We start from the raw sequence: 11,606 nt of genomic DNA, 5'->3' as shown, positions 1-11,606 counted from the left end.
AAGAGGCAACTATGCTAAGATGTGATAACCCAAGTTGCTTCACTAATGCCAAAAATCTAGTGTTCCACATGCGCACCCCTCTATAGATATTTAATATTTACTATATGTGTGATTTGATTGAGGAGAGGATAGTGGAGTTGATTTTTAGAGGTGAATGAAATAGATGTCTTCACCAAGGCACTTACAAAGGATCTGGTTTCAGTTCATCTTTAAAGACTTCTTGTTGGGCCAAGGAAATGGGTCACATGCGGTTGGACATTAGAGCAAGTGTTAGATATGGTTAATGCTCCATCCTTGTAAGGTACTACCGATGATCCATGGTGCCCAAAGTTGTAAGTGCCCCATTATAATAAGACTCCATGTGTGAGCCTAATCGGTCTTGATGTTTATGCCAAATGAGGTCTATGTGATTAGACAACAAAAAGGTGACCTATGTGGGTCTAGCCTATGGGTTAGATAGAGTAAATAAGTTTGTCATAACTTGAGGAACTGATATCACATCAAGAAATGGGCTATGGAGGGTATCAATGATTTCTTTTTTGAGTCCCAAAAAATATTAATAGAATATTTTCTAGCAATAAAAATATTTAACAACATTCCTAGAAGGAACATTCTATAGCTTCCTAAAAGAAATATTCTAGAATATTTATAGAGTACTCATAGAATGCTCCCTACCTTTGGCTCTTATAAAAGGGTGATTAGTTTACACAATCAATAATTACCATCAAGCAAGTTTTAAGCTTTTCACCTAGAATCTAGCTAGATCGTTATTTAAGATTCATTATGAAAGTGCATGAGTGGATAAAGCCATCATTTTATCACTTTATTTGCAAGTTAAAAATATCTCAAGTCTTTTCTAATTACTTGTGTACCCTCTACTCTTCCCTTAGATTCCATTTGTTGCACCATGCAATTTTACAAGATATTTGAAGGCGTCATATGGTTACATGAGGTGTATTGATATATATAAGGGAGCCCTTTGTGTTGATCCCTACAATGGTAGAAAAGTTTAATGAGCCATTTGATGTAATCTCCGCTAAATAGATTAAGTGATTCGATATATGCAAATGAATTCCCTTGGATTGTCACTACTGAGAAAATACCTGTAATATCTCGGCACAATAAAAGTTAGTTGGTTGGTTCGTAAGTTAGTTAGTCAATTAATAAGTTAGTAAGATTACTAACTAAAGACTAACTAAGGTAAAAACTAACTAACGTTAATTATTGACAATTTTTATTTAATTTAAAATATTTTATTTAGAAAAATCAAGAGTCGTAAATTCGATGTTTTTCTCGAATTGGCAAAGACCGTAGCTACCCTTCACGTAAATTGCAACGTGAACGAGACTTATGAGTTATATTAATCACTAGGTTGATGTGTATAGTTTAGATGGTCCAAAAATATTAGATTTTGGGAAAAGCTAGTATATTTTAGATATTATCCTGAAAAAAGATATGGAGATTTTTAGAATTGGATGTCATTTAAAAGAAAAGACAAGAGATATTTTAGTTAGTTTGAAGATTTTATAAAAAGAAAAATAAAGAAAAGTGACTGGCGAAATCGCGCGCACCGCGATCGCAGTTTACAGGCAGTAGACAACACTTCGAACAGAGAAAAGAAGAAGGAGTGAGCTGAGAGCTTTCTAACCAAGTGTCTTGGCAAGTGTCTTGGGGTTTTACCCCCCTTTCGGAGCCAATGGAACCATCAGATTTATGATCTGAGCATCAGATCACTGATCTTTCCAAGATCCCCCTCCATAAAGAGCTCTACTTCTCAACCACAAGCCATCTTCTCTAATTCACTATAAATATGAGGCATGGGAGAGGCATAAAAGGGAACAAGGAGACACCGAGAGGCTGCGAGAGAGAGGTAGAGAAGAGGATACTCCTCCAAGAGATTGTGAGGAAGATCTTGAAAGAGAGCTTGAGAGAAAGAGAGAGAGAAGAGTCACCTCGAGAGGCTGCAAGGAAGAGAATTGGCTCAAATCCCTCTATCTCGATCCTTGACTTAACCATCTTCTCTTACGCTCTCCCATCTTGAATCTATTCCACCTTCTTAATCTCTTGAGTCTACCTGCGGATGATGGCCTCCAAGCGAAGAATATCGCGTGCGGATGATAATCCTGCAACCAGCAACAAGGCTTCGAGCAAAGGCATCACTGTCAATCCAACTGCGGTTCCGGTCGTAAGTAATGTATTTTCAAATTGATTGATGCTTGCTTTGATTCTCGTATGAGATACGTTAGGCCCCATACTATTGCATGAGTATAGGTAATGGGAAAGGATAAATTTCATCTCACCTATTCGGAAGATGGAGTTTGTGAAGTGCATATATCAAGGGAAGATAATTGCACCTAGTTACATATGACTTATTTGCTAGTAGAGCAATTACAAGGAAGAATTAGTCAAGCGTTATGAATGGCATAGTCGTCAAAAGAACGACATTAAAAGATTGGGCATATAAGTGCTAGATTAAAGTATAGTCAAGGGTTATAGATAGCATAATTGCTAAAAGAATATGACATTAAGAATCATGAATGGAGAAGTACTAGTTTAAAGTTTAGATACTTTAAAAGTACTTAGCCTAACAGGCCAAATACTAAGAAAAACTAGATTCTAGGTCAATGCGAGGCCTATTGGAGTCTAATTACTTGAGATCATCTCACACTTAGCTTATCAAGTATTTATATGTTATGCTTATAACATGTTTGATATATGAGGATAAATTTCTATTTGCCTCATGACTTGATTAAGAGCTAGTACAAGAAATTAATCATAAGGGTTAAAACTAAGATATCTTGAGATCCGTCCGATAACGATGACTTTTGCTAATCCAAACTTAGGGTTGGGTTATCAATCAAGGTAAGTGACCTATAGAACTTACATCATGAATAGTGTTTGAACCCTTAACATATACCCTAGCCGAAGGAAGGAAGTGTTAAGAATATTTTTGCATAATATTGCTCTTAGATCCCAAGGGAAAGAGCAATTATGCAATGGGAAATATTATTTCATCTACTCTTGCATTGTTTTGGAAAGAATGCAATTGGTTTTGTTGGTTGATCAAACAATATCCTAAATGCTTTTACATTCAACTGGTTGTTAGTTGTTGTTTGGATGATTATTCCAAGTGCTTATGATTTATGGTAAATGCATGGCAAGGGTCTGTGATGACAAGTCGCCATGGGATTAAAGGAATGTTTTCTTAGAAAATGATATTAGGCTGAATGCCTTGTTTGTGCTTGATTCCTAAAGGATTTAATTAAGGAAGGATATATTGTACGGGTGGATCACCTCCATGGTCGCACCGCGTATTAACCCGAAAAGGGCACTGCTCGATTCATGGGCCGAAGGTGGAGTGGTGAAAAGGCCAACCACGGGAATGATGTTTTGCTCCTAGACAGCTTGCGGGTCAGTTGGAGCTCTGGACACCCCTTGCTAGGTCAAGAATGGAGTTGAAGACCTCCGTGGCCCCCAACATCTGGGCATGTTGGGAGATCCTATTCTAGATAAAGGATTGAGTTTTGGTGCCATGTGAATTGGACCAGTTACTTCTGCATGGCAGAAGAGATACTTCTGTTGGACAGAAGCGAAACATAATTTCTCCTGTATGGGCGGGAGACAAAGATTAACTTGAAGATAAGTTAAGGAACTTGTTTGAACTTGTTTGTCAATAGACTGCTTTGCTCTGTTTTCGTGTCTGTGCTATAATTTATGCGAACGAACCTTGTTCCCTAAAAGGCTTAATTAATGAAGTTGATTTTAATTGTCACACATAAATGTGGTAGGACCTAATTAGAAAACTAAAGCTATTAAGGGAAGCGGGTGGGCGGAATCCCCGACGGGTCCATTCTATGGCAGGGTGGTCCCAGAGAACTGGGAGGCTTCTCACAAGTTTTTATCGTCATTCGACCTTTAGATATTGATAGGTTAGAACCTGATTCATGCCATTTTAGGGGACCGGAATGGGACTATGCCCTATGGGCAGAGAGGTTGACCAGCGCATCCCTCTCGTTTCCCATTCTCTTTGAACCAAGTGCAGCATGGATTTGCTTCGGATTGGGTATCTTTGCGTAAAGTAGGATGTCCAAGATCCGACGCTAGAATGCTAACAGGAGACCTTGACAACTAGGAACCAAAATTTCAGGTCGATCCTAGTGGGTTCAGTCGTGAACATTCCGTTGCGAGGCGGATTCGGGAAACCCTAGGCGACAAAACTCGGAACATTCCCTGGGAGTGCCGGGTAGCGACGCTTAGATTCGTTTCTCGATAGACCGCTAAAAGAGTGCCTGGAAAGCCGATGGGCTGGCACCTTACAGTTGGTATCAGAGCGAAATTTTGTAATGATACGTGATTGATTAATGAATGGTTTGTAGACATATCCTAAACAAAATAATCTAAGCAGTATGGCTTGATTGTTAGGCACCTTCTGCACCCACGAATGTTGACATGCAAGAGAATAAATTCCTTCTCAAGCAAATTAAGGTACCCGAGTTTGATGGAGAAGGGATAGACATTGCAGTAGAGGCAGAGATATGGATTGAGTCGATGGATGACTATTTCTTTGCTTCAGGAACTGCCTCTACCAATCAAGCAATGATAGCCAAACTTAAGTTAGTTGGCCAGGCTCGATTATGGTGGAAGCAATGGTGCAAAGATCAAGGTGTTTTTGAAGCCGCTGTTACTTGGGTTCAGCTGAAAGATGCTGTACGCAGACGATACCTTCCGCCAACCTACCAGACTTGGAAGATGAATGAATTCTTCAGGCTAAAGCAACTGGAATTAACTTTGGAAGCTTACTACTCAAAGTTTGTAACCCTACTAAAATATGCACCACCTATGGATATTGCGCAGCAAGTATCCAAGTTTTGCCATGGCCTAAACACTCCTCTGAACCACCGTCTTGAAGCAATGCATCCAACAGACTTGCAAGACGCATTACTCCGAGCGAATCCAATCGTCCAAGAATTTAAATTGGAAAATTTCAGTAAAGATGACTCCCGAGATCTGGGTAAGAGATGCCATACATGTGGAGAGATAGGGTACATCCGTAGGAGATGTCCCTACCGTCAATGTTTCCATTGCAATGAGCTAGGACATGTCCAAGTAGACTGCCCTGACTTAAGTCCAAAAGATACGGAGTCTCCAAGAAAATGAAGTTACACAAGTGCAGTCTTCGGATATATAGAGGAATCGGATGAAGACGAATACTTAGAACCTACTACACCACTTTAGGATTATTAGAAATCCTAGAAATTTTATCGACATGAAATACAACTTGTATTGGAATAAACTTTACTCTTGTAACTACAGTTAACTTGAGTAATATGAGTTGCGTCTATTTTGGGCCTAGAACTTGCAAATGATTAGAGATACTCTGGCAAGGAATGATAGTTATAATGTGCTATGATTTTCACTTAAGTCATTTCTTCTCAACTAATATAGATTGGGTCTTACCAGAATGTCGAAGCTTGGAAGTATTCTTTAGTATTACAAGCAAAGCCAATTGTCCATGGAGCTCAGTCCCGAACTAAGGGCAGGACAATCTGGAAATGTAGTTTCCAAGATAAAGGACCACTCCAATCTGCTAAAAGAATCCTAGAACACTTTGGTCTAAAGAAGAAAATCCTGCCAAGGACAACCAAGAATCTTGTGACCACAAGTGATAAAGCTCTGCGCTGTTTCTACTGCAGGGAGTTAGGTCATTTCAAAAGGGAATGTCCAAAGCACCCTAAACACCGATGCTCTGAGTGCCACAACATTGGACATAACTATATCAATTGTCCCAATGGAACTCGAAGAGAACTTCAGCTTACAAGAAATAAGCCATACAAGCTCTAGTGATCTAGAATATACCAAGTGCTTAGGAAAAACCTAGAAGATATCCATGAGATGTAACTACAATAAATTTTCTATTGTAAACAAAGACTCAAATATATCAAATACCATAAGTTGTTTTTTTTTCAAAAGACCGTATGTCTGTGAGAGATCAGAGTAGCACAACAGAAGCGTGGTGTTCCATAACCCACATATTCCAAGATGATACCCCCTGTTTCTCTCGAGATGAGGACATCTCGATTTCTCTAAGGGGAGGAGGATGTAATATCTCCGCACAATAAAAGTTAGTTGGTTGGTTCGTAAGTTAGTTAGTCAATTAATAAGTTAGTAAGATTACTAATTAAAGACTAACTAAGGTAAAAACTAACTAACATTAATTATTGACAATTTTTATTTAATTTAAAATATTTTATTTAGAAAAATCAAGAGTCGTAAATTCGATGTTTTTCTTGAATTGGCAAAGACCGTAGCTACCCTTCACGTAAATTGCAACGTGAACGAGACTTATGAGTTATATTAATCACTAGGTTGATGCGTATAGTTTAGATGGTCCAAAAATATTAGATTTTGGGCAAAGCTAGTATATTTTAGATATTTTAGATATTATCCTGAAAAAAGATATGGAGATTTTTAGAATTGGATGTCATTTAAAAGAAAAGACAAGAGATATGTTAGTTAGTTTGAAGATTTTATAAAAAGAAAAATAAAGAAAAGTGACTGGCGAAATCGCGCGCGCCGCGATCGCAGTTTACAGGCAGTAGACAGCACTTCGAACAGAGAAAAGAAGAAGGAGTGAACTGAGAGCTTTCTAAGCAAGTGTCTTGGAGTTTTACCCCCCTTTCGGAGCCAATGGAACCATCAGATTTATGATCTGAGCATCAGATCACTGATCTTTCCAAGATCCCCCTCCATAAAGAGCTCTACTTCTCAACCACAAGCCCTCTTCTCTAATTCATTATAAATATGAGGCATGGGAGAGGCATAAAAGGGAACAAGGAGACACCGAGAGGCTGCGAGAGAGAGGTAAAGAAGAGGATACTCCTCCAAGAGATTGTGAAGAAGATCTTGAAAGAGAGCTTGAGAGAAAGAGAGAGAGAAGAGTCACCCCGAGAGGCTACAAGGAAGAGAATTGGCTCAAATCCCTCTATCTCAATCCTTGACTTAACCATCTTCTCTTACGCTCTCCCATCTTGAATCTATTCCACCTTCTTAATCTCTTGAGTCTACCTGCGGATGATGGCCTCCAAGCGAAGAATGTCACGTGCGGATGATAATCCAGCAACCAGCAACAAGGCTTCGAGCAAAGGCATCACCGTCAATCCAACTGCGGTTTTGGTCGTAAGTAATGTATTTTTAAATTGATTGATGCTTGCTTTGATTCTCGTATGAGATACGTTAGGCCCCATACTATTGCATGAGTATAGGTAATGGGAAAGGATAAATTTCATCTCACCTATTCGGAAGATGGAGTTTGTGAAGTGCATATATCAAGGGAAGATAATTGCACCTAGTTACATATGACTTATTTGCTAGTAGAGCAATTACAAGGAAGAATTAGTCAAGCGTTATGAATGGCATAATCGTCAAAAGAACGACATTAAAAGATTGGGCATATAAGTGCTAGATTAAAGTATAGTCAAGGGTTATAGATAGCATAATTGCTAAAAGAATATGACATTAAGAATCATGAATGGAGAAGTACTAGTTTAAAGTTTAGATACTTTAAAAGTACTTAGCCTAACATGCCAAATACTAAGAAAAACTAGATTCTAAGTCAATGCGAGGCCTATTGGAGTCTAATTACTTGAGATCATCTCACACTTATCTTATCAAGTATTTATATGTTATGCCTATAACATGTTTGATATATGAGGATAAATTTCTATTTGCCTCATGACTTGACTAAGAGCTAGTACAAGAAATTAATCATAAGGGTTAAAACTAAGATATCTTGAGATCCGTCCGATAACGATGACTTTTGCTAATCCAAACTCAGGGTTGGGTTATCAATCAAGGTAAGTGACCTATAGAACTTACATCATGAATAGTGTTTGAACCCTTAACATATACCCTAGCCGAAGGAAGGAAGTGTTAACACTTCCTGTATGGGCGGGAGACAAAGATTAACTTGAAGATAAGTTAAGGAACTTGTTTGAACTTGTTTGTCAATAGACTGCTTTGCTCTGTTTTCGTGTCTGTGCTATAATTTATGCGAACGAACCTTGTTCCCTAAAAGGCTTAATTAATGAAGTTGATTTTAATTGTCACACATAAATGTGGTAGGACCTAATTAGAAAACTAAAGCTATTAAGGGAAGCGGGTGGGCGGAATCCCCGACGGGTCCGTTCTATGGCAGGGTGGTCCCAGAGAACTGGGAGGCTTCTCACAAGTTTTTATCGTCATTCGACCTTTAGATATTGATAGGTTAGAACCCGATTCATGCCATTTTAGGGGACCGGAATGGGACTATGCCCTATGGGCAGAGAGGTTGACCAGCGCATCCCTCTCGTTTCCCATTCTCTTTGAACCAAGTGCGGCATGGATCTGCTTCGGATTGGGTATCTCTGCGTAAAGTAGGATGTCCAAGATCCGACGCTAGAATGCTAACAGGAGACCTTGACAACTAGGAACCCAAATTTCAGGTCGATCCTAGTGGGTTCAGTCGTGAACATTCCGTTGCGAGGCGGATTCGGGAAACCCTAGGCGACAAAACTCGAAACATTCCCTGGGAGTGCCGGGCAGCGACGCTTAGATTCGTTTCTCGATAGACCGCTAAAAGAGTGCCTGGAAAGCCGATGGGCGGGCACCTCACAATACCATTGTTTGGGTTAGGTTAACTCTATGGGTTGCTACATACATGGCTAAACTGTACATGATAGCCTGACATCCTATTACCATTAGTTGAGGTACATGGAGTGAATTTTTGACAATTCTAACCTCACTTATGAGTTCTTGAGCTTGAAATAGCTAAGACACACTTTCCATGGTCAATTTCACTACCTCAAAGAATATGACATACAAATGCCAAACACCTTGTGGCGATTTTGGGTTAAATTTTCTCTCCTTTAACATGAACAATAGTCTTGGAATATCATCTTGGGCACTTAAGTTTTGGTCGAATGCTTTCATGTGATATTTTATTTATTGGCATTGATTCAAGATGAGCTTGTTAAAAGGTTAAATAGAACACATAGATGACTTTTACAATATTGACAAGATGGATATTATCAAAAGGCTAATTAGGAAAGATTTTTAAGTTGTTTATGAGTTAAATGCAAGCTCTTCCATGTTTACTAGTAGTGTCTACTTCAATGAGATCATTTACACTCATCATGTAGTATGGAGGTGCTGGGGATGGAATTTCAAGAATTTAGGGGCATAGATGGAATCAAAAAGGTGAAAAAAGGTGGATTTAGTCTCATCTTACTCAAATACTTTTGTAGCTACTATGTCACTTGACATCTGGCAAATACATTTTGTTTAGTTCTAGCCAATATTTACCATGCTTCCCTACTTTTGCAACTTCTAAATGATCTTCAAGCCTTTTGCATATGATTTCTTGCATTTTCTAACTTTTCTAATTAGCCTTGTAATCCTAATTACAATTCTTCCATTGAGTTTTGTAAAGTAGACCTAGATATCCTTTAAGTTTTAAGAGATCAAATCCATTGCATAATGTATATTAAATCAAGACAAAGTCCATCTCAAAGTGAAAGTAAAGCAAGGTCCCTAGTGGGAGCTGCTTTGTGTAGATTAACTTTTGGGAAAGATATGTGAAAAACTTGCAGTTAAATAGATGATATCATGTCAATAGAAGTCTCAATCATGCATATGAAATGTTAAATGAAAGCTCTTACGCTATCACATTTCTTATAATGGTTTTGAGATTGGATCAATTTTAACTTGTAATATAATGGCACTTGTCTATAAGAGTTATTGGGAAATTGAACTCAAAATAACATCCCTCAACTTAATCAGCTAGAATAGTCACTTTTTAAATGGGTTCATCACTTTTTGAGTATATATGATCCTAAAATCTAGCTATTTGAGTCTCAAACTCACTAATTGATAAATCTACTCTATGCCACATCCATATTCTTACAAATTGGACCACATGACCAATCTAGCACCTTAAATATTAGAAATACATAGCTAAATTAAACATAAAATAATTTGAATAATTTAACAAATTCACAAAGAACAAGAGAAAAACACACGATACGGTCCAACTTCCCCCTTTATGAAAGCCATAGTTTGCCATCCTCTATTATAAAATATTGATTACATAGCTATTTACATTCATATCGTATATCTAATTACAATGAAAACACAAGTATCAATCAAACTTCATAGTTTTATACGTTAATAAATTTCATGTAGGTTATTACAATTGATTTAGAAAATTATGTCTACCGAATCATGACATTTTGACATCACCATCATGTCGGAACATGCCCAAATTTCCAAAATGACTTTGAACACTTTGAATTCAAACTACGGGTGATGGAGGAACAATAAAACTAAGTTTTTACCATGGTATCTCATTTTGCAAGTGATCTTGTTGCCTTTGTAAAGAAAACTAGAAAACCTTTTAAAAATGAACCACATAAAGAAAATATCAAAGCACTCTAGAAAGAAAGCTTATTTTAATAAAATCATATCTTACATTTATTTATATTATTTATATTTAATATATCAAATCGAATAATTAAGTAAAGCCCAATGATTCATTTAAAATTATCACTAAAGAAGCTTAAACTTATAATTCATAAATTAATAATAAGTTTACTAATAGTACAATATAATGTGAATACATATTATTATACATTATGTTTACTATATAGATTTACCTAAAAATTATTTATATAATGATTTTCTCACTACATCCAAAACCACATTAGTATCCTTCCATCTATCTACCATGCATAATGCGACCAATATCACACGTGTGCACTCATGCAACAAGTTATGGATCATGCAATAAATAGACAAAATCCACAATAAAATAAAAATAATATTATTTCCATAGCAAATTTTGGTAAAATATAGTGATTATCATAGTGCACCTTAGGTAGGTGACCTTCAAGCTCACTAACATGTATGTCTCCAAAATGTTACTATAACTACAAGAAACTATCATATAATCAAGTGAAAACTTCATAATACTCGTGCCAAATTGGAAGGCAAAGAAGGAGCTTATCCCAAATAGAGCAAGGAAATAAAGGGAAGGAAGAGCTTCAATGCTCCTTAAATGCAACATAGAGAACTTAACCAATATTTCTCTACCAAGCACAAGCTACTCAAATCCTTACTTTATGATGCGATGTTGACCATAAATCCCTTATCCATATCACATGAATCATATGTCTCCACACTACCAAGATCACTAATTCAAATTTCCCTAACAAATATTCCTTATCCTTAGGTGCTTGTTGCAACAAAAATTGCTTCCACTAGGTAGTTCTCATACTTTCATGGGCATGCATCCACAATGTTACTCTCTTGTTAGCCACTTCTTTAGAAAAGAGGCTAGCTATCCTTATACTTCTCACTCAAGATCTTAGCCCCAGCTAATTACACATTCATATTGTTGTCAATGGATGTGACATAAGTGAGATTGATGGTGGGATGCAAAGTCAACAATTTGAGAGAGAGAGAGAGAGAGAGAGAGAGAGAGAGAGAGAGAGAGAGAGAGAGAGAGAGAGAGAGAGAGAGAGAGAGAGAGAGAGAGAGAGAGAGAGAGAGAGAGAGAGAGAGAGAGAGAGAGA

This window comes from Lygodium microphyllum, chromosome 9 (assembly GCF_053477565.2).
Source record: "Lygodium microphyllum isolate KBCC chromosome 9, Lygodium_microphyllum_v1.1.10, whole genome shotgun sequence".
Taxonomy (NCBI): domain Eukaryota; kingdom Viridiplantae; phylum Streptophyta; class Polypodiopsida; order Schizaeales; family Lygodiaceae; genus Lygodium; species Lygodium microphyllum.
The sequence above is the reverse complement of the archived record's forward strand: the minus strand, read 5'-3'. Positions refer to the sequence as shown.